General features: G+C 42.2%; 1 protein-coding gene across 9 annotated transcripts in view; it reads right to left on the bottom strand.

Annotated features, from left to right (window-relative positions):
* Positions 1–18,861, bottom strand: part of ZNF462 (zinc finger protein 462) — a 95,323-nt gene extending 76,462 nt beyond the window's left edge. For 4 of the 9 annotated variants that reach the window (XM_074855110.1, XM_074855116.1, XM_074855114.1 and 1 more), the window contains exon 1: positions 18,064–18,440. The gene's annotated coding sequence lies outside the window, so the exon portion shown is untranslated. Of the gene's footprint in view, positions 1–1,424; positions 1,443–18,063; positions 18,445–18,685 lie in introns of those variants that run through there. The other 5 variants (XM_074855111.1, XM_074855121.1, XM_074855120.1 and 2 more) reach the window with 5 other exon arrangements.
* Positions 18,862–23,560: the final 4,699 nt, after the last annotated feature.

The following is a 23,560-nucleotide window of genomic DNA, read 5'->3' as shown; positions in this document are numbered from 1 at the left end:
AAAGGTAATACAGAAGAAAGCTAACCAGCTATGATACTGATAGAACTTCTGCACCCCTCCCTCTAAAGGATTCATTTCTCAGCTGAAATCCCCCTTGAGGCTGCCAGTCAAATATTATAGCTCTGGAACATGAAGTAACCCTTGATTCTGCCCAGCTTATCAAAAATCCCTGTCCTGCTCCCTTCTCTTCTCACATTTCCTTGGCCTCATTATGCCTTTAAAATGGGAGCTTGCTACTAAAATCCCACTTGCGATAATTTGGCTATGGCAGCTTGACAGCTGGAGCAAGAGCAACAGAAGAATTCTCCCAAGCAGAAGAAGATTCTGACTGTCCCAGTAATTTGATCAGCCCAGCTCTCCCTATGTAAAAATCCCATCAGGAACACAACTGAGAGGTATCCCGGAACACACAGATGAGTTATTCAAGGGAGACAGAATAAGAAAGAGAACAAGAAAGAGGATGAGAAAGAGAAAAAAAAAACCCAACACTGAATTGCATAATGTATAGAAAAAGTCTTAAATCATTCTTTACTAGGAGGTCAGAGTTAATTGGATTTCCACACCAAGCTTCCTTCAAGGTAGACTTGGTCCCATATTCCAGGCCTGAAACATTTAGCCAGCTTCCTAATAACAGTTAAGATTTTCTAGGCAGGCTACAGAAGAGAAAGTACTCATTCAACACCAGTAGTCCACTGCTACACTTTCCTGTTACAAGCTTGTCAGCCTGCCAATGCAGAGAACTTCTAGAACTCATGCTTGCTCTCTTCCCACAGAACACAAAGCAGCATATTCCTTCAGAAGCATTATTCAACCTGCCTTTCTTCTCTATGAGCCTGCATCTTCGAGACAATGGATAAGAGGAGGCGGACCACTTCCTCCATTCATTTGCTCAGCCTGCTGAAACGTCAGATCTGTCTGATCTTGCAGCAGAAGCATTATCCTTTGTTCTGATCAGGTTGCACAAATAGCTGTGCCTGTGTCAGTCCCCAGAGCAGTGATTTTTTTCATGACCAATATAATTACAGCTCACGCAACACACTGTGTCCTACTAAAAATGTTGCAGTTTGTTTTCCCCCAGATCCAGGAGTTCTCCTATGAAAATACCATTCAGGGTTAACGCACTAAGGAAGAAGGGGAAACTGTGTAACGCTGTCACTACACATATCCTATCCAAATAAGCCAAAGTATTCATAGCCTCACCAAATAAGCCCCAGAGTCATAAGAAGCACAGGAAGGGCCTTGAGTTGAAGGAGTTACAGGGGTACAAGATGATCCCACCACAAGACATCCCACCACTTCCCTACAGGTTAGGCACTCCCCATGCTGTTCAGCTACAGCTGCCTTTACAGGTCCTGACAGCTTACTTCTTCCCACACAGACAAATTGGGCTGGCCCCAGCCACCCCCACTGCTGTGGTGACATACCTTTGCCCAGAATTCACACCTGGACTTCTTGCAAGCCATCTGCAACTGAAGAGACACAGGTTAGCCACTGCCAGGTTATCTGAATATTCAAAGCGGTAAAGTCTGGTAAGCAGTTCAGTTTCCCACACCGACAGAAGAATAAATCACCACATACACTGGTAGAGTCATGAGCTCTCAAAAGGTTACAAAGCATGGCTTTAATTTTCCCTTCCCCCTGTTCTACCATAATGCACCCTACTTATGAAAACAGTTGTTATCACACACCCTTCCTTTTCCTACAGCAGAAAATCAAATTAACCAGAAAACACAGCCTAGGTTCTTCAGAACTTCAGCCTGTCAGAAAGTACCCATTCAGGCTGGAGGTTGAACTTTATCTATTACCTACAAATTTCTTATATTTTTGCCTAAGTATGTATGCTGTGCCATCTCTCATACCAAGTAAAAGCTTGAATCCCCATTTCTGGCTTCTAGCCAGGATTTAAAGAGGAAAAAGTTTGCTAATCCATCTTTTGCAATAAAAAAAACACCTACCATGGGGGAAAAATCCTCCTGCCTTTAGCCAAATCTAATCTAATCTTTCCTCACAGCTATAATATCACTCTGAGTGCTTCACTCCCTAACTTTAGCTTCACATATGGAACACAGGGAATTACTGATACAAACCTTTGGTACAAGGCCAGTCCGAAAAAAATACATGAATGGATCTGATTAACACTCCTGAGTTTGCAATCAGAATCAATACAGTTCCATGAAGATATTGCCATTTTTAGCAACTACAATACCCTCCAATATGCAACAGCATTATGATTTCTGTTTCATAAAGGCTTTGACTTTCCTTCTATTATCCCAGACTTGCTTTAGCACATATTTTATATTAGAATGCGTTCCAGGAGGCATATGGCAATAGAACTAGGTCAACCATTAACCAAATAACAGGAAGCTGCTCTGCAGAGCACACCCTTCAAAGCTTGCTTAATGAGCTAGCTCTTCAGAATGTGTCCTTCAGTAAGGTTGAAACTAACAGTTCCACAGGATTTTCTTTAAAGCCACAAGGTCACCCACGTTATATGGCTTCTGGACATGACAGATTCTGAACAGCCATGCTGAAGTGTAATGTCATCTAGGTCAGGTATTAAGAGATGAAGAACACTCCACAATCATGCATGGGTCACTGAACATCAGGAACCAGTTCCAATAATTTCTTCATCTTATCTGCAAGCAGAATCCATCCTATCATTAATCTACTCCCATAATTTCAGCAAAGAACACAGGAATTTGCCTTTGTAGACCTTGTGGGGAAAGATACCATCACTAGATAGTTACCATTTCTCCTTCTTCCATGCTTTCCTTTCAGAGGATGGCACATTACATCCCACATGAGAGTCAACTCCTAACACTTGTAAGATTTGAAAAAAGGACTGATACTAAAGACTTGCAAATCAAATTCTTCATGTCCTGTTTTCTCCTTGATCTTGTTGACATACATACAGGATTTAACACAATCTGTCAAATCAGGGAGAAAAAAATTCCATCGCCATTGTTGATACCTTCATTTGTTCTAGCTCAATCTTACCAATTGCTTCCACTAAATACCACATTCCGTATTTTGAAGCAACCATAGGTGCCCAGGCTTGAAATATGAGTTGTTAGGACTCTTGAGAAGCATCAGGTGCCAAGGAACAGAATCCATGAGTAACATGGATGTTAGAAAAAAATTCTGATTCATATTATACTGTTAACAAAGCAGTAGAGATGGCCTGACCAAATTGTTTCTGAACAAATAAAACACAAACATTTGCCAGCACTTCACTTGAAAAGAAGTTTGTGTACAACAGCCACTGATATCCATCACACAACTGTTGCAATAACGTGATAGCTCAACAGCCAGGTACCACAAGGCAGTATCAACTTTTCAAATTCAAAAAAGTCACCATCAAGCTATGTGACTACAGCTGAATCTTGACACTAAGCAATATATGGGTATTGATATTAGTTTTCCAATACCCTCAGAAAAATGGATACAGCCTCTTACCTCTTTATCACAGTCTTTCTTTTGGACAGTATTTCTACAAAACAAAACATTCAGAGATCTTGAAGTCATTTACTGAAACAAAGCCAACACAAAAAAAAAAATCCCCTCTACACCATTGCCAGTGGCAGACACACTTCTTCACAATTTCTAACAGAAAATAGATAAATCAAGAGTTTCCCCAGTAGTTCACATCTATCCTTGTGACATCAGAAGTAAAACAAACAAAAAAGCAAAAAAACCCCACAACCATGTCCAACAGACATTCACCTACTAGTGCCTCCCTAACTGAGAACTTCTCTGTAATCTGATGTTTACGAGATGGGAACTCAAGTCCATCTTTCTGGTGCTAGACCCTCCTGGTCTACCAGATAATAATTCCAGTTCCTAATTATCAGACACAGGAAATTATGAGGCATCCATGATGACAGAGAAAACAGTCAGTGTGTGTGATCATATGTCCCTGCAGATTGCTTTGTATCTTAAGCGACAGCTCCTTGCTGAAATAGGCTAACTCAGTGGAAGAATGCCAAGCATGCTGTGGTGAGATTATCATCTTAGTAGTTATTTATAATAAACTATCTTCAGCAAGTAGCACCTTTGTCAGTATGGAAAAATCAAGGACAATGTATTTTCTTTGCAGTGTAGAGATGTTCTATGAGAAAATGTGCAGACAATATCTATAAGCATTATTCATTTGCATATGAAGAAACACTTCTGATGAACGTTCTCCATCATGTTCTAAAAATTGTTTAACACCTCTGGAAAAAACACAAAATTACCAGCTATTAGAACATAAAAGCTGCAAGGGAAATTACATGGACAGACATGACAAGATGAACCATACCTTAGAAAAAGTCTCTTGATTTGCCTGCATCCTTATACTTCTGATGCTGAAACAGCTACTACAACATGGAGTTATCTATGGAACCAAGAAAAAGTTCTGTCTTGAAAGACAGTGTTTGAGTTTCACATAATTCTTCTGTGACATGTCTTTGCAGGTGCCCTATGCATAAGTGTTAGACTCCCATAGCTTCGACGAAAAAAAAATCTCCTGAATGGGGCCAGTGGAGCAAGGAGGACTGTGTAAGGATGAAGTTACTGCAGAACAGAACAAACAGTCCTCACACACAAGCCATATTTTACATGCATCCTCTCCTCCAATCACCAAATTGAAACTGGGAAAACATACCTGTGGGTTGATTACTCCAGTTCTTAGGAAGATATAAAGAAAGTCATAACCTTTTCAGGGCTACTGCAGAACAGCATCTAAGACAAGGATTCATTCAAGGGGAGCTGTAATATTATTCTTTGAAAATCCTGCTGAACAGGCAATAGAAACCATGAGAGCTCCAGTTATGAAGTTCAGCTCTGCATGCCCATCAGGAAGCAAGCTCTGGTATTCTAGACCCTCCCAGAAAAATATCTCCAAATGTTTTTGGGGAAAAGAAACAACAAAAAATCCCAAACCCATTGACCAGTCTGTGACTGAGCTGACAGAAGACATATCACTAGATTTTTTAAGTCAACAGAATGCTTAGCAAGCTTATTTAGAAATTCCTGTTCTGCAGATTTAGACAGTCATGTAACAGTATTTGGCTCTTAAAAAAAATGGTGTCATGGTAATTTGTCACTAGCTTTAACCAAATAGGAAAAAGAAATTCTAACAGGACATTTGTTCTAAAAAGAAAGCAGAAAAAAATGCAATAGCTTTCTACAGTGTTCTTAGTAATTACTGAGTTTCAAAGTCCACACACTATCACTTGCAGTATTTCATACCTTTCTGCATTTAGCAGCTTCACTACAATGTTCTCAAATGGTTAGAGCTTTTGAACAAACTGTCTCTGCACTAAAGCCAAAAGGATCTACAATGAAACTTCATCTGAAGCTCAGGACTTTCACATGACTGAACTCTTCTCTTTCTCCAGATCTGCTTAGCCCTTCAGCCTCCCCCCAGCCTCTTTTATAAACCATCAGACATGCTTTTGGAGTGCACTTCACTTGTTTAAAAAAAACAAACAGGTTCAAAAAGAGAAAGAAATTAAACCCTGCTGGGCTGAAGTTTTCAGATGACAAAGCAGAAGGTAATCATTTAATACCAAGTATGAAAGCAGCACAAAAGGACAAGATGCAGAGGGAAAAATCTATTTAGGCTTCCTGCACTGGCATGAAATGGCTGCTTTCCTTCTTACTGCCAGCTCCCATGCTTCATGTTGACATTACACATCCTGCACTGTAGATCCACCCCCATGCTGATGCTTGCCCAACAGAATTATCTCCTGCGTCACAGCAGTGGTAACAGAACTGCTGGCTCTGCAGATCTGAAAGCACCATTTCAATGCTTAATACATGCAGCAACTGGACACACTACCAGATATTCTAGGTTGGTTTGTAGCACTCTCAGCACTGTATTACTTGGCCTAACCTTCTGTTAACCATATGGTCTGTTCTCCCCTTGGGACCAAAACATTAAACTTTATTTTATTAATTTCTACCAAAATGTAGGGACAGTTTACAGCATTTGTGTCTGGTTTATCTCCAGCAGGGTTGCTAAGATGAAAATGACCTAAAAATAACTGGAAATGCTGCTTCACACCAACAGAGAACAAGATCTTTTGGAGTAAATATTTAAATGATCTGCCAGATGAACTACCATAGCAGTATGAACCACATGGATAGCAACTTGTGTTATGCACACATATGCAAAGGTATGCACTCCTGTCATTATAAAAGGGCCTAGGCTGCACTTTCCCTGATCCAAAACACCTGTCTTGAACAGGCAACTACCGTATTAGTATCTATCCAAACCAATCTCTTAATCAAAAAAAAAAAAAAAACCCTGTGAAAAACGATGGCTTCCAAAAACACCACAGTTAGTGATGGGACTCCAGAATGCATGAGTATCATCTACAGGAAGCACAGCAACATGTATGTTCTCACTAGAACATCCACAAACATATGAAATCATATTTCAGGGACATGCCAGCATTCACTGAAGTCAAAGTTGAGTAATTATAACATACATGCTTCCCCTGTCAAAGTATAAAGAGTGAGAATGAAAGAAAAGGAGCACATGAAGGAAAGTGAAAGAATTGTCGGATGCATAAGCTCCCGTTGGCTGTTGCAAATCAGCTACAACCATGCCCAAACATGCAACCACAAATGAACATCTCATGTATGTAGGTGGTAGTTGTTGAAAGCTGAGGGCATATTCTATTCAAGATGTAATTTCCAAACGCCTCACTGAAAACTCCACAAGAATTAGTCCACACAGCTAAGGATTTGATCTTCAAATGTTTACTCACATGAGTAGCTGCAGTGAAATTCAAAATCAGATCACAGCGACTATTCACATGAATAAGCTTTTACAGTATAAGGGCTTTAGCCCCCATCTTCTCTTACCTGCCAAATGTACTAGAGTAACAAGAAAATGCAATGGTAGCTGAGGTCTGACCTATTAAAAAGTCTTTGTTCCTAACAGTGGCAGTGAGGATTTATTAAATAAATAAATAAAATGTACATGCCTGCACATAAAACAAAATCCCAGGAATGTATGAAGAATCCTGTAGAAGTTGCAGTTTTACTGCCTTCCAAAGAAAATAGGAAGCCAATCCACATAAAATCTAACCATAATAAATCATTAAAATTTGTTCTTCATGGCTACCACTACAGTGCAGTGTTTCCAAAGCAAGGTTGGATTCACTGTTCAGATTGCTACACGCATGCATTTGTCTGAGGCAGTCTTCTCAATCTAAAGCTCCAAATCTCTGCAGGCTGGGGTGTCAAATATGTTTAAATAGGACAGCACTGCTATTATCCAACTTCCCAAATGAGACATTTCTCATGGGGAAGGAGTTCACAAACCACCTTCTTCACAACACTTGGGCAACTAAAACACTCTTTAGGTCACCCATTACTAAAATTCTTACTCAGACACGAATAACCCTCCAATGTGGATGTCAACAGGCATTGCTTTCAACTCATAAGCAGACTGCATATTTCACCTGAAAAGAGGATCAGATGTCTTCAGCACATCAAGGAAAACAAGCATGAGAACAGACTGTGTGGCATTTTAGCTCCATCTATCTTTAAAATTTCCCCAAAGAGCAGGATTTTTTTTTATGGCCCATTTAAGTTACTAACTCATCATCGTATGACTTGCCTCCACTGCCATGACATACAAAACTTTAGTGTATGGTGACAGGCCCCCCAGAAAGTTATTCCACAACCTGAAACATCATCTACCCTTCAAACACACTAAAAATAGATTCCTCACCCCCTTGAGGTCTCAGCAGCCCATCTGATATTACAGTACAGTATTAACAAACCTATGTAGTCACGAATTCTTAAAATAAGTATCTTCAGAGATAAGACCAAAATATCAGCAAGCAAATTATATTCCTGCACACCACTGAAGTAACATGGGTGAACCTGTGGAAGTACTAAAGAACCATGGAGGGCAACAAGCATTTCATGTTCATTTTGCAAGAGCACACCACATGCAACCTTTGGTCAACCTGTCTGTCATCTTGCTAAGCAACTTCTGACTCAAGGCTTTTGGTCTGGAAGACGTTTTCTGAGTGCAATCTCAGCAGTTTTTATGTGGTTCCTTAGGAGAACAACATACTTAAAATCTTGTATTCTCTCACAGTGGAAGGAGAGCAGCACACTTGTTGAGAGCATGGAATGGAAAATTCATTGTAGTATGTTATCACCTCTGTAATCTGATCATTTAAAAATAATTCAGGTTTACTCATTTATTCATGCAGCTGGGAGACCCAAATATATTGACTCACTCTTTCAGCAGCTCCAGGGAGTTATGCCCTTGGAGCCAGGGATTTCAGAAGGTCTCACACATGCACAGATAACCTGGCAGGAGAAATCTGCACGCTCTTGAGAAACAACAGCTTCTTCTCAACCTACCAGGGTGGAAACACACCAAGAGCCAGCACCAGGAAAGGGTTAAATACAGAAATCCTGCAAGCCCTAAACTGAGAGCCATCGTGTATGCCAATTCACAACATGGCCTTCGGTCATATTTACCTCCAGAAGGCTTGATAAAGTCCTCCTCTCCCCAGGTCCTGGTGCTATCACACACTGGGCTGTTTTACACCATATGCTTGATCACAGACAAGAGAACTTGACCTCTGTATGACCTGACATAGCTGAAAGCTGATATGCTTTCTCCCCACTGCCCTCCCCCAACAAAGATAAAAAGGTCATTTAGACCAAAAGGAACCAGTCCACACTGACTTCAAGTTACATGAATTCAACTTTTGGGATGCCCTCCTGGCCAGGAACCCAAACCCTTTCTTGCAGGGCTGCAAGCCACAGCCATATGAGAGGGCAGGAACAATTCAGCAGTCAAGAGCTAATTAACCAGGCTGAGAGCTGTCTGGCTGCTCTCAATTTTCCATCAGACATTTATTAACATTTTTACACTTGTCAAGTTATTTAGCTGAGCATGATACAAAGCAGTTTCAGAGCCCACCAGTGCTGGAGGTCCTATATCCTGCAGCCAGAGCCATCCAGATGTAGACAAGGGAAAAACTTAAATGCAAGATAAGAGTTTCCAATCAAATAAGGAGAGAAGTCATTCCAAATTTGTTCATATTGAAATTTTTTATTTTTCTGACAGTACCACTTGTCACACAACACAGAAGTAAACAACGTGACTCCTTATGGCCATTGCTTTCCAAACTTTGCTGCATTACCAACTAAACTAAGTAGACACTGTATATATATATATAGTTAGTCTCTTCTTCCATACTCACTGCAAGCAGTGACACAGCTGAGAACACATGATCTATGTCACAGAACAGCAGTGACATAGAAACAGAGACAGGTAACTCTGGTTCCCATCTCTTAAGTGCTTGCAAACAGCAGAGCAGGTCTGCTCCAGTCTCACACCCCAGAACCACTCCCAAAAGGAGATTTTTCTTTTTCTACCCTACATATTGGTTTGTTTCAATACCTTCAGCAACAGAATCCAGCACCTAGGTCTTAATTTCCAACGGCCCTTTTAAATCCTAATTACACCTATTTTACTGGGTAGAAGGATATATGGTTGAAGGAATTAAATAAGAGCAAGATTTCAAGGCCTGGACACTAATTCTTTGGTGTCCTTAGTGTTTGGTCAGAGAGGCCTAAAACCACATTATAAAGAGTCACATACCCACAAATCTAGCTCTGAGTCTGAGTGACACTAAAGAATCCAAGTTTGAGTTAAAATAAACATTCAGGGGCTTCTCTAAGTTCTCTCCAGAAGCAGTTGTTCAACTAGAGATGATCACTCAGGCCTGATTCACTGCATCCACCTCAAGATCAGCACTCCTCCAAGCTGTCTCATAAGTTTAGCCTAGACTGGAGTGTCCACTTCATTGGGGAGGCCAAAAAAAAAAAAAAAAGGAAAGAACAACCACCACCAACGTAAGCCACCTTCACCAATCGCTCTAGAACTTCTGACCTAGAATCTATTTGAGCTGTCAATTTAAGATCAAGAAGAGCGAGGCAGAAAGGCAAAAACCACTTTTCAGCATCATCAGAATTCTGGCATTTGGACCACAGAAAGGCCTTTATTAATGATCCCTTTCCCAGCTAGACACTAAATTAAAGTCTTCGGCTAGTCAAAGTCATCAAAAGGTAAATGCACCACTGTGCATGTCACACTCATGCTGGACAAAAATCTTCCAGCACATGTAGTCTTCCCTTAGCTTCCCTGTTTATGTCATATATAAGGAGAAAACTCAAAATACAGGCTGCTACAGCTCAGGTTCTGTGTGTCACATTCCCTCATTCTGTTCTTTTCTTTGCCAGCAATGTCTAGGGACAACGTGTGGGAGGAATGTGTTTGCCTGGCTGCTGTGATAAGTAGCTATTGTATTTTGAATCCATTTGCACAACAACAGTCCAATCCAGTATAACCCAACTTCTTCCCAAAAGGAATATCCTGTGATGCCTTCTTTCCACAACCACTGATACCACCCTGAAGCAGCACTATTTGAACCTTAAGAGCAGCAAGCGGGAAGGAAGAGTTTGCTCATTTGGGCAGTGCAAAGAAGCCCCTATTGTCCTACAAGGCCACGGAAACAGTGACCGCATGTACATCAGAAGATTCCATTTTTAGCATCTTTCAAAACAAAGTCTTCTCTTTCACATATCATGAGCACACTGAATCCTCAGTCTTCCTATATCATTCTCTGCAATGTCTGCTTTGTTTTGTCTTGAAAAATCATTCTCCTGCCTCTACCCCACGCAATTGCTCTATTAGCAGCAAGTTTCCACTACACATAATTATGGCATGCCTTAGCCTACTTTTCTGTTTGCTGAATAGCTCTGCCTATTTTCCACTTGTGCTGATGCTACCATTTACTTTTCCTGACACTCTAATCCTTGTATCCTTTGAAGGCCTGACTTCCTCCACCACAACAGCAGCTGGGGTTCTCAGGCCCCTTCCCAGAGCTTTTTAATAGCAACAGTAATGCCATAACTGAACATCTCACTTCTTCCTCAGGTCAACATAGAGCCTGTACCTGTAACAAGTGCTGCAAACACACTGTCCAGTGGTGCTGACCACCCACTTAGATAATGTTATGCAAGTTATTAATTGCATATTCCCAGCATTGAAAGGATAAGGAAGAACACAGGCACACAATGCAAGCACTTAGCTGCTTCTTCCAAAGGCATTAAATAACTCCCCAATTTTTTGCATAATCCCAATTAGATTGTTTTATCTTCCACCATGAAGTAACAAGCGACACACTTCAACAACTGAATTCTTAATTTAACTAGTTCAAACATAACAGAAGTAGTCCACTGATCAAGTGTTTTCTCAGAATTATTTGTCCTCAACACACTGGCCTTGTAATGATTGCTACCCCGATAAACTCTCAGTAAGTCCTTCCTAATCACTCGTGACATTGATGCTGTGCCTACAGCTCTTTATGCTGACATTATTAAACATGCATTCTTAAAGAGGCTGTATTTGACTCCACTCAAGAACAATGACTGCACATCCCGAGATGTCTCATTTCCATCTTCTTTAACTTACTAAATAAACATAAACTGATGGGGGTTTTTAAGGGAGCAGACCACCTTCTAACCAAAAGGCACTTTTAGCCCAAGCCAAAAACTTGTTGTATTCCACCTAGACAGCAGCTGTGAAGATCCATAATTATATCACAAAGACTAATCAAAAACTAAGAGACTTTTAGATCAAGGGGAAATAAAAGGCATAACACTGTTGCTAGATCTGGGACTGATGTTTCGATAACCAGTGTGTCTCAAAAATTACTACAAAGCAATCACAACCAATGATGAGGGAAGGCTCTTTTCCAAACACTGCTTAAAGTTCCTTCAAGTAGTGATTAGGCAAGGATATTTTGAGTTACTGCAATAACACATGCTGTCTTAAGCTGAACAAAGCAACTGTACCAAGATCTTCAACTCCTTAAGTGCTGAAGAGAACCCAGAAAAAAATTAAAATTGTACATAAGTGTGTTTCACATATAAGACACCAGAAATAATGACTCCCCTTTCCCCATCTCAAAACCTCTCTTTCAAACCCCTTCAGAGTTGTGTTTGTACTGCAACATCTGGCACAGCTTCATAAAACTCTAGAGATGAGGGGCAGACTTTAGATCTTTGGTATTGTTTTTACAGTCAGAAGAATAAAATGGAACAAAAACCAAAACAGTCTCACATGACTTTTTATTTACCTATGTGTTCAACTTCCCAAACACAAGCTGAAAGCCAAAGAACACTCCCCAAACTCAGGACACAAAGGAAGACATCATTCTATTAAATCTAGTCCCTTCATTTGGAAACTTCTACTAAAGCCTTTATCATAAGTTGAGCTATCTCCCTTCCTCCCCCCTTCTTTCAGCACTGGCATACAAACCATGCTATTTTAACTTCTTTCCTGTTCTCCCAGTTCTTCTGGAACATTTTATTTTCAACAGTCAACTCATTTGGAGAAGTGCCATGCTGAAGTTCAACCGTTTACAATGTTAACTGTGTCTCTGCCAGCAGCTGAAGACTTGCATCACACCACCTTCTCCAGCACCTCTTGATTAAACAATTTGTGTTCCTCTTTCTGAGAGGTTAGCAGATTAGTTTAAGCAGCCTTCATTCTCATCATATGCCTTTTTTTTCCATTCAAAATTATTCTCACTCTCTGAAGAGTAAGGTGGTATTTCTCCCCCCCTCCCTCAATTAACACTTCACAGACCTCCTGCTCAACTCCTATGGGCCAATATCATATTCCATTAAACACTTTTGGACAGATTCCTTGATTATTTAGTACTCTAGAACAAAGCAACTGCTTGAAAAGCAAGTAACCATTTAGATTGATGAAGTTCAACACTTTTACTGAAGCCAGCAATTAGAAGTTCATATTTGATCACATGTTGATCAAGTACCAAGTTAAGCAAATCATACAGTTCTGGCACTAGCAGCAGATTGTCTTCATCCAGAACAAGTTTACAAAATAGATTATTTAATTTCAAGACAGAGAAATATCTGTGAAGAGAGTATTTACATTATTTTTCTACTACAATAGATTGGAAGTATAACAAAGGAAACAAAATACGTGAAAAGACACAAGGCCTTCATAGACCTTTCCTGATCTGTCAAAACAGGATCTCCTTCCTCTAACAGAATGCTTCTTCAAACTACTCTTTTCAGTATTTCACTGGGGGATTTCGGATACTACAGGTTTTGTCCTTAAGTTTGCTTAGTGATAGCTTCATAACAGAGCAATGTTAGTTAATGACTACTACACAGCTATTCACAAGTTTCACACTTTCAAGTCCTTTTTCCGTAGTTTCTCACTAAAAGCAGTGTTCTTCTGCTCAATTTAAGAAGTTATCCACAACACCATGCAGAGAAAGTCTTACAGCAAAGTGGTGCAATCTCAGTTTATATCTCTACCCATGTGGTTTGGAATAATAGGAAAACTCCATAGGAGAACTTTTACACTTGTTTCTGGGGGTTCCAAATTTCAAGAGACATCTTTGAGCTTTTCTGAGGTAACCTTCTTCAAACTGCAACTTGTACTATTATAAGACTTCAGTTCTTCCCATTTCCTTTTTAAGGCTAAAATTAAACTTGTCCATTCCTTGAGGCCCAGAGTAACATCTGCCAAATGTCCAAACAGCTATGTCGAACACAGTTCTTCTCCAATACTTATCTACTTATCAACTCTCTTTTCAATCACTCATGTGTTCATAGAAGTCAATCCTCCTTTAAGTCAAAGTTCATAACACTAAAGAATTTATTATAAACTTTACTGAATTGGAATGATAATCTTTTTTTTCCACTTCTACTTGCAGTTGTTCTACTTTCCATTTCCAGCATCTGATTATGTACTCATATTCTTCACAGTCTGAGTATACACAATATATTTTTAGTTTTCCTCTTGTAACAAAATATTTTTTTTAAATTATGGAAATTCTAAACATGATGTTTTAGATTTCTCAACAATGTAACCCATTATGAACCTAGTAAAAATGTATAAGGAAATGAAATCATTGTTTAAACATTTTTAAAGCAGTGGTCCATAGGCTATGTCTAATGGGGTTGAGAAAAGTGATTAAGAATAGCAAGTTTGTATACTGAAGAATAAGCTATGAATGCAGTTTCTGTTAGAGCTTGCACCATGAAAAAGTTCTGGGTGCCCACAAACCAAAAGCAATTGAAAGCCATTGTCGGAATGAAGAAATTAGTGCCTGATTATGAGAAACATTCAGGTCATCAACATCTCATGAATTAAGATTAATTATCTTTCTAGAGCTCCTTTTAAAGCTGTTTTGCTTTTTTAACACTAGTTTTGGGTTGTTTTTAAAAATAAAAGAAGTCTCTCTGCTCGTATTTTTAACAGCAAGGTGAACTTCAACCTGTGTGGGCAGAACTACAACAAGAAACATCATTAACAAGAACATCATTCTCTAAAGGGTTTTCAGTCTCAGAGTGAAGAAACCCCCACAGAAGTAACACCACTCTCACTTTAACTCAAACTATTGCAATGACATTTGGTTTTCTACAGTGTCTGTCACCACAGGAGAGGGGTAAGAGGCCCTCCCATAAACATCCTCAGCTTAAATCTCAAACTCGTTCTTGGATTGCACATGCCATGTTCAAAAGCAGTGTATCAGTAGGGTACATTGTGGTGCAAGCACTGAATTGACCTCTCAAGAATTAAGAGGACGTTCACAATTCTGAACTATGAAATACAAATGGATACCTAAGAAGACTGCATACAGTCTTCTTATATAGGGGAGAGATATTTAGGATCTGACACAAACAAGCAAAGGTCAGTGAGGACTTTTTCAGTTTCTTCAGTGGCTGCTGATTTAGACCTGTGCAGGGATTGCAAAGTGCATGAAAGAACATCACCTCAGGGAAAAAAAAAAAAAAACAAACAAAAACAGTTAACCTCCTTCTTTACTTTGTCAAAATGTAGCCTCCCTTTATACTTTGTAAGATACCTGAAATGGTATGTTCCATGGCCCACTTTGAAAGATGGAGACAACAACAGTATCTCAGTAACTCTGGTGACATATCAACATTCAGAACTGAAGAAATGCACAGTTGATAATGCAATACCCTTCCCAAGTATATTAGATTACATACTAACCCATTTCTTCCATAGCAAAAATAAGGGCAGTTTTTAACCTTGCAGCAGCTGGGTCTCAAGTTTATTGCTAGTCATTGCAATCCTCAAATCTTTCTATTCTTTTTGCACATCTGGGAGCATGTTCTGATTCAGTTTTGTTGGTCCCCTTATCGTGTCACTTACACCTCTCATATGTAACACATTCCTTCTTAAACCCTTCAGAGTAACCTAAGAATGAACATTACTGATACCCTTCTATGGAGCTGTGCCTTCAAGCTCAGTAGCACTGCACTCTGGTATCCCCCTCATGCATTTCAGCATGTAGTTTGAATTTTTTGAGGAACTGAATCTACTATTCAACAGATGTGCAAACTCAGGTTGGTGGGAAAAGAGAGAGGCCTGGTTTGAAACTACTCAAAATTATTCCAGATTAAAAGATGGGTTAAAAAAAAGCAGACAAATTCCTGTTCAACTGCTATCACACTTTAAAGATCTTAGGTTTCCATAATGACATTAAAATCATAACAAGAATGTTGCTGTAAGTTTTCAGAAAAAAATATTTTAATACACCAAAAAGACAGCTGTGAAAACTGTTTTGTTTTTTCCAAGAGAAATTATGTATGGTATGATGCTCCGAGGAACCTACTAAAAGCTTGCCAGTATCATTTTAATGCAACCTAACGCATGGGGAGAAATATTCCATCTCTAATTAAAACTACATCCAAAAGAAGGAATGCTCTTGAAAATCAGATGTTAAAAATCCCAAAAAATGAGGCATCACCATCATCACCTAAAAAAAAAAAAAGTGACATTTCATGACGTTCTCTGGAAGAACCTGAGCAGCCTCAAGCTGCATGCACTTACCTCCAAATGCTTTCAAAAACCTATAAATATATGCATATATACACTATTTCTTTGGCCAACTGATCAACCTCCAAAATTCTGTGGTCTTTAACCAAAGAAAAATATCTAGAAAGGTGACCTCCGCATGAAAGCATAAGAGCAAAAAGCCTGAGGATGTGTTTCTCTGTGTGAAGGAGAATCTGATCAATTTCCTCCAATCCTCATTTCCTGATAGCATGAAGTCAGAGAGAAGACCCATCACAATGTTGTACATTGAAAAACTGAAGAAACCTTAAGGGAAAAAATCATGATTAAGCCAGCTACTGCCAGCAAAGCTTCCAAACATGGAGAGACATCCACGATGTTAGGAGCACTTCCATCTCAGCTTTGTCTACTCTCTCTCTCCTCCATTTTCTGGTGGAGCTAGAGAACATGACATGGCTTACCTGACTCAGATCACAGCTCTCTGCCAAACTAGTCACTTCCTCTTAAGACATGCAAGCAGCTTCATGAGACAAACAGACCCCCACAGACACACACACACAAAAGCAGCAGCAGAAGGCACTGAAACTTGAAGGTCTTTCTGCTTCCAAACACCAGAAAAACGAATGAAACTTTTCCTTTTTCTCCCCCAAAAGAGGGAGATGAAGGGGGGAGAAATCCTATCAGATCACAACTACATGAAGCTCCAGGAGGATCTGTGTGGAGAATAGAAACCACAATACTAAGAGGAGGGGGGGAGGGGGGGGGAAGAAGGTTACTCCAGAAGACATAAAGAGTCTGTAGACTCTGTGTGTGCATGTGTGCGAGAGCGAGGAGAAGCTTTGTGTTGTGGAGCCTGGACTGGAACCAAAGCAGACAGCTTGCAAATGGAGGACAGGGAGATAAAGGGAAAGAGGGGGAGAGATAGGGAGAAAGCTGCGCCGGGTGGTTGAGAAAGGGGCAGGAAAGAAAGCGCTTTCTCCCTCGCCTGGTTTAAAGGTAGGGACATCGGGGAACTGAGCAAGAAGAAGTGGGCTCCTTCCCCTTCCTTTCTTCCCTTCTTGCTCTCTTTCGCTCAAAGGAGAGCACAAGCGTGTGTAATGGCTTCTGCTCTCCAGCTGAACGCTGTCCTCCTCCAAGCAACCTCCTGCGGGCACCACCAGCCCCCCAGCCCCTACGCCGCCGGGGACCCCCACATCCCAACTCCAGGAGAGCCGCGGTGGGGGCACCAACGCCGGGGTGAGGGACCAGCCTCACCAGCGGCGAGGAGGAGGGCAGCGAGAGGAGACGAGGAGAAAGAGGAGAGGAAGAGAGGTAGAGAGAGAAGGAGAGAAAGACGAGAGAGAAAGAGAGGTAGAGAGAGAAAGAGGTAGAGAAAGAGAGAGAGAAAGAGAGAAAGAGAGAAAGAAGGAAAGAAGAGAAGAGGAGAAAGAAAGAAAAGAAAGAGAAAGAAAGAAAGAAAGAAAGAAAGAAAGAAAGAAAGAAAGAAAGAAAGAAAGAAAGAAAGAAAGAAAGAAAGAAAGAAAGAAAGAAAGAAAGAAAGAAAGAAAGAAAGAAAGAAAGAAAGAAAGAAGAAAAAAGAAAGGAAGGAAGGAAGGAAGGAAGAAAGAGGTCACCCGATTGCTTGGGTCGTGCCAGCACGGAGCTTTTCTCTCCTCCGTGTCTCTCCCGTCTCTGATCCAAGTCCACACGCACAGCACCATCCAGACCATGCACACACACACACACACACACACACACACACATATATATACATATATCCTCTCGGGCACCCCCCACCCCGAAAGCTCGGCTGATATCTCACTTATCTCCCCATATCCCCCCCCCCCCTTAATGCAACAACAAAAAATTAATTAACCGCCTTCCTCCTCCTCCCACCACCACCACCACCACCAGCACCTCCTCCTCTTCTCCTCCTCCATGCAAGAGACTTCTCGCTCAAACAAAACACCCCGCTCTCGCTCCCCGCTCTTCTCTTTTTTTTTTTTTTCTTCCTTTCTTTCTTCCTCCTTCCTCCGTTGACCGAATGAATGGATTTCAGAGGAGGGTGGTGGAAAGAAAGAAAGACAGAGAAGACCAAGCAAAATATGTGTGTATATATATACACACACACACGAGAGATGATCTCTCCAATGCCAAACCGGAGATGGGTTTTAATTGCAAGAACTTACAGGAGCGTCCCAGCACTGCTGCTCTTGCTGCTGCCTCCTCTCCTCTTCCTCTCTGCCTAGCTCTTCTTCTTGTTATTGTTGTGGAAGTTGTTTTGTGAGTCTCATGTGCTCCTTGCCAGGTCTCAGCAATGGAGGATCGCCATCTTTCCCTGCTTTTCCCCCCCTCTCTCTCCCTCTCCCTCTCTCTCCTTCACTGGTTTGCTGCAGCTGCAGATGACCTGAGATATCCGTCTCTCTCTCTCTCTCTCACTCACCCTCTGTGTCTCTCTCTGAATAATGAGCAACCAGAGGGAGAGAGAGAAAGAAGACAATCTCCTCTCCTACCACACAAAACGCAAGAGCACCAGGGGGTGCAAGAATCCTTTCTAACAACAACAACAACGTGTAAGGGAAGAGGAGGAAAAAGAGAAAGAAAAGAGAAGAGAGGAGGAAAAGGCAAGAAGAAAGAGAGGGAGGGAGGTGGAAGAGGAGGGGGGGGAAAGCAAGCAAACGAGAGAGATCCAGGAGGCAGACAGATGGAGGAGATGATGGTAGTGATAGAGGAGGAGGTGTTGAAGATGAAGGAGATTAAGAGGAGGAAGGTGGTAACAAAAAGTAAGGTTTGGGACACTGAATCACTCACTGGCCAGGGAGGAGGAGAAGAAGGGGGAAAGATCTGAAGAGCTTCCCCTTCCAAGCTGTTGCCTTCACAAAGCTTCCTGTGCAGGAGCGCTCAGCAGCTCCTGCTATGCTCGGGGAGCCGCTCGGATGGAGCGCTCTGCTAGGTCATAGCTCTCTTCCAGCCATGGCAAAAACCGGTTTCTGCATGCAGATCTGCCCCTGAGGTGATCCCTCAGACACATCCATCTAGAGGCTAATCTTCCCTGAGCAGGGTAGAGAACATAAATGGAGCTGGAGGTTGCAAAGTATAAAACCAGATCTACCACGTGGTTGTTTTTTAATCCCCCTTCCAGCTCGCATTTGATGTGGAGAAAGGACACTCGAATTGTCCATTTCTGGCACGTATTTTGAAGTCTACTCCCGGAAATAAAGACTGTCATCTCCAGGTTTTTTATTTCTCACAAGCATTTAGGAGAAAAGAGAGCTTGTACTACCGAGCACCAAAATCACTTCCTACATTGGTGAAACGTTTTTGGCTGCAAAATAAAATAAATAATTAACTTTTATGCCTTCCAACACCTAGTTGTCTGCTCCTTTGTGACTGATTATTTAAATCGTGGAAACTAACGATCAAGGCTCACAAAGAAAGGTATCTTGGTGATGAAGGCAAGCAGGCAAAGACAAAGCGGCTGTAGCCTGCATTTTTATTTAGTCTCGTTTCTGTTAAGCATTGTGCTGAGCGACTTCTTTTGCTCGACACCCCCCTCCCCCTCCCCCTTCAATCTTCCTACAGCACCAGGTCAGATTCTTTCTAGGGTTATGTCTAGCACTGGAGGGGGGCTGAGGGGGGATTAGGGGTTACGTGCAGACTCAGAAAATCAATACACGGGAGTGAGGCAAAATCAATTTGAGCACAAGGGCATGACTGGTATTGGAACATCACCGGGGTTTCTCGAGCCCTCCAGCACTGCAATTTGCATGGGTGGAAGAGAGACTAGAACCACAAAACTCCGGTTCGGGTGAAGGGGAAGATCCCTCCCCTGCTCCGAGGAAGTTTTATGCGAGTGGTGAAGCTGAGATGATCTTCTTAAAAAAGTCCAGATTTTACTGGCTCTGGGAGAGGTCAGGCATGTTAGAACTTCATTGTCTGAACTCTCCCAGCTCAGCTGAAGACCAAATGCAGAAATGCTAACAATAGTAATAAAATAAAATAACAAAAATCGCTCGCCCAGGTACTAGTCAAGTATTAAACGGATGCACTCTCCGATCTTCCCATCCACAAGTCTGCAGTGAGTACAAAGCACACAGGCAGGATCTCTCCCATTAAATCTTCTCTTTCTTTGAGCTATGCAAGTTAATCACTAAACAGGAGAAAGATCTTCTCCCTCCTCCTCTCCCCTCTTTCCGCTCCCCCCCTCCTTGCCCCAAACAAGTGCTGTGAGAAATAGGAAGAAGAATATCTGGGCAGAAGAAGCACTGTTGGATTGAGAGAATCCTTCTTAAAGAAAAGGGGAAAAAATATCAAAACTGGGGATTCCTACTAAGACTACTGGTTTTATGCAGACAAATGAAGCAGACACCTCCTAAGAAGCTGATAAAAGAACATTAAGGAAAAGGGAGGGACTGTCTTTACGGCTGCCAGAATGTGCATGTGTTCTGCCTGCAATTTTCTATAAATCATTCTCTTCGCAGGAAGAGAGTGCCTGGGCTTTGCAATCTTTGACGTACCATCAACGCCGAGGCAGATAATTTACCTCTTTGTCTCTCAGCATTACATTTTAAATTAAAAAAAAAAAAAAAAAGTAAAATAGAGCAACATCACAACCAACAAATCCCAAAACACCTGACTTCTGACTAGCCACCCTCCAGGGAAACAACAATCCTATTTAAAAATGAAGGCTCTTGGGAGGAGTGGGCATCAAACCTCAGGGAGGGGGGGGGGGGGGGGGAGGAAATAAAAAGAAAAAAGAAAATGTGTTTTCATGGAGGTAGCCTGGAAACGTTTTCCGGCCCTATCCCCCCGTCCTTTGGCGGGGGGGGTGTCCCTCCTGTGTCCCGTGGGGGACCCCCGTGGTCCGGCGGGGAGCACAGCTGTCCGGGCACCCACTCGGCGTCCCGGGGAGGAGGTCGGGGCAGCCAGAGCAACCCCGGCGCTGGAGGGCAGTGCCGGGGGGCACGGGGCCGGAGGCTTCTCCCTAGGGGTCGGGTGGTCCATAACTTCCTCCCGCAGGCTTTCAGCTATCCCCACCGTGCTCCGAGCGCCTCCGGGGAAAGCCAACAGCGAGGTGGACACGCTGGGCTGGGAGAGCCCCACCGAGAAGCAATCACCAGGGAAAAGACAGGGGGAAGCCCTCCCGGAGCCCCCCGTCTGGTTGCGCTCAGGAACCGGCGCTTCTGGCTCCCGAGTCCAGTGGAGGCGAGGGGGACAAGTCCGGGGGGGTGCAGGACCTTCCACGGGTGGTGGGCGGAAGGGAGAGGGCTTTAGCTGCGGGGCAGCCCCCCCTAGCTCGCCCCGGTGCAGTGCCCAGCAATAAAGAGGTTAACCGTGCTGACAGCTCTCTGGTTCTAATTACTTCGGTGGGTTAATAGTCCCATTAAGGGTAATGAAGATAGTTTGCAATTCTCTGGGTGCTGGCATTTGGGTCGCCCGGGACACCAGGGGATGTCGGGGTGTAGACAAAGGCACCGGTATCTCCTCTGCCAGGCAGCCCGGCTGCGGGACGGGAGTTGGGAAGCCTGGACGGAGCTCCCACCGTGGGGCTTAGCACCCCGCTCCCCACCCCGGGTTGTGGGAGGGGCGGGGGCGAGAGAGGATTTCAGCTTCTGTCCGTCTTCCCAGCCAGCGCTGGTGTCCGCCGAGTAGTCTGAAGCCACAGGAAGGGGATGTTCTTGCTTTTAAATAAAAAATTAAATCTTCCCCCATCGACCTGGGGTAGATGGACGATGTTCCACCCTGTAGCCAGGGGAAGGAGGGCCTGGGGTGGTGGAGAAAACATTTTCCAGCCTCTTGGACTGGCTGCGTCTTTCCTTACCCAGAAAATCTGACCAACCTGGGCCCGAGCACTTCATCCCCAGGCCAGATCTTTGCTGGTGTGCAATGATTAAAGCTTGCATGGCCCTGGCTGATACCTGCATCCTGCAGACACTGTAAGCCCGTGGGGGGCTGCACAGTGAGCCCCACGGAGGCAAGGCCACAGGCAGAGTGGTGAGCGGACGGCAGCAAGCTCAAGATGGTGTTATTCTGCCTTCCCATTTTTTATTTTTATTTTTTCAGCCAAATCCATTTCTCCATGGGCTTTAATTAGCTCCTCAGGATGGGAAACTCTTCTACATTTAGCGTGGACAGTGAACACAGCCTTAATGAGCAGGAGACATTAGGAAAGCATTGTGGAAAATAAGACGCTGAAAGCACACTTCTTTGTACATAATCAACAGTGAGTCAGTGTTGTTAATGTCCCCTCACAGAACTGAAAGTGGCTTCTTTTTTTCCTCCCCAGATTTGGAAGAGTTTCTTCCTTTTCCTCCAAGAAGTTTGAGTGAACTTCCTATTTATTCTCCACTTCTTCGGGCTATTTTATCCTACTGGAGCAAGATTTCACAGTGCTTATGCAAGAGGCAAGCATTGTATCAGCTCACTGAAGAACTGAACATCACTCCTTCTCCAGCATATTATGTTCTGCAGCTATTGAGAGAATTTCACTTTCCTATCTAAGAAGATTAGAAATGTGCTGTTCTGACCTTTACCCTGGCAACTCCCTTATTTTGTTAACCTCCAAGGGTTTCCTTATTGTGAAGGACTTTGTGGAGAAGCTGGTTGGTTGGAAGCAGAGAAATCCTACTTGGATCCATGAAATACAAGAGATATCTCATCAGCAAAATTTTCTTTTAGCAAATACTCTTATAGAGGACAGTGGATTCAAGAGCCTTTACATGTAAATAATCCAAATCTAGGCTCTTAAGAACTCTTCAGAAAATTCTTCCATTAAAACCTAAAACTTTCAGCCTGCTAATAATATTTGGAATGATTTATTTCTGGCAGAGCTCAGACTGAAATCTCCAAGAGCAAGCTCTTCACTGTAAGGTCACTTTGTTATCTGCAAGGACACCTCAGAATGTAGTATGCATGTTGCAGACCCAAAGAAAGATACATTTTTTTTGTTGCTGGGAATGCTTAAGAGAAGTGTACTGGTGAGGACCGGGTTAGGTATTGGAAGTCACTTCCTTATCTGAGAGATGTATAGGTTGCATCTGTTAGAAATACAGTTTTTGCTCCTTTGAGAAAACTGAACCTTCAGCAGTCAGATGTTTGGGTAAAGTCATGGTTCTGTTTTATACCTGTCCACAAGCTTCCTCAGAAACTCTACACCAGGACCAGAAGCCAAGAAGTCACTTTACAAAGAGAACCAGGCCTGCTCCAAAACCTTTTAATTTAGGTGTGAGTCAAGAATAGTGGGTATATGGTGTTGGAAGGTTATGGTTGACTTCAGGGTGGATTTGGTGGGTACCACAGGTCATCACTTCTCCAACCTAAGAACATGTCGAAAAAGTGCAGGCAGCAGGAAACCTTGTGTCCAGTCAAACTCCCTGTAGAGTTAATGAAAAGAATTCCTTCAGTGTTAAAACCAACTGGGTTGGAACCAAACAGAGCAAATCCTTAGCAACTGAAACATGAATCACAATCGGCCCTAGATCATTAGTAAATAATTTGTCAGTATATATCCTCTTTTTAATGATCAATTTGATTTAATAAAAGAATGAAATACAGTCTGGTAGAAAGGGTGTTTTATCCATCAGCAGAAGACAGGCAACAAACTGATTTGGGGGAAATCTGTAATTACCGTGATGAGTGTTTGCTAAGCAACTAAAGACGTATCCTAACTTCACTTCTTACTGTTAA

This window comes from Strix uralensis, chromosome Z (genome assembly GCF_047716275.1).
Source record: "Strix uralensis isolate ZFMK-TIS-50842 chromosome Z, bStrUra1, whole genome shotgun sequence".
Lineage (NCBI taxonomy): Eukaryota > Metazoa > Chordata > Aves > Strigiformes > Strigidae > Strix > Strix uralensis.
The sequence above is the reverse complement of the archived record's forward strand: the minus strand, read 5'-3'. Positions and strand labels throughout refer to the sequence as shown.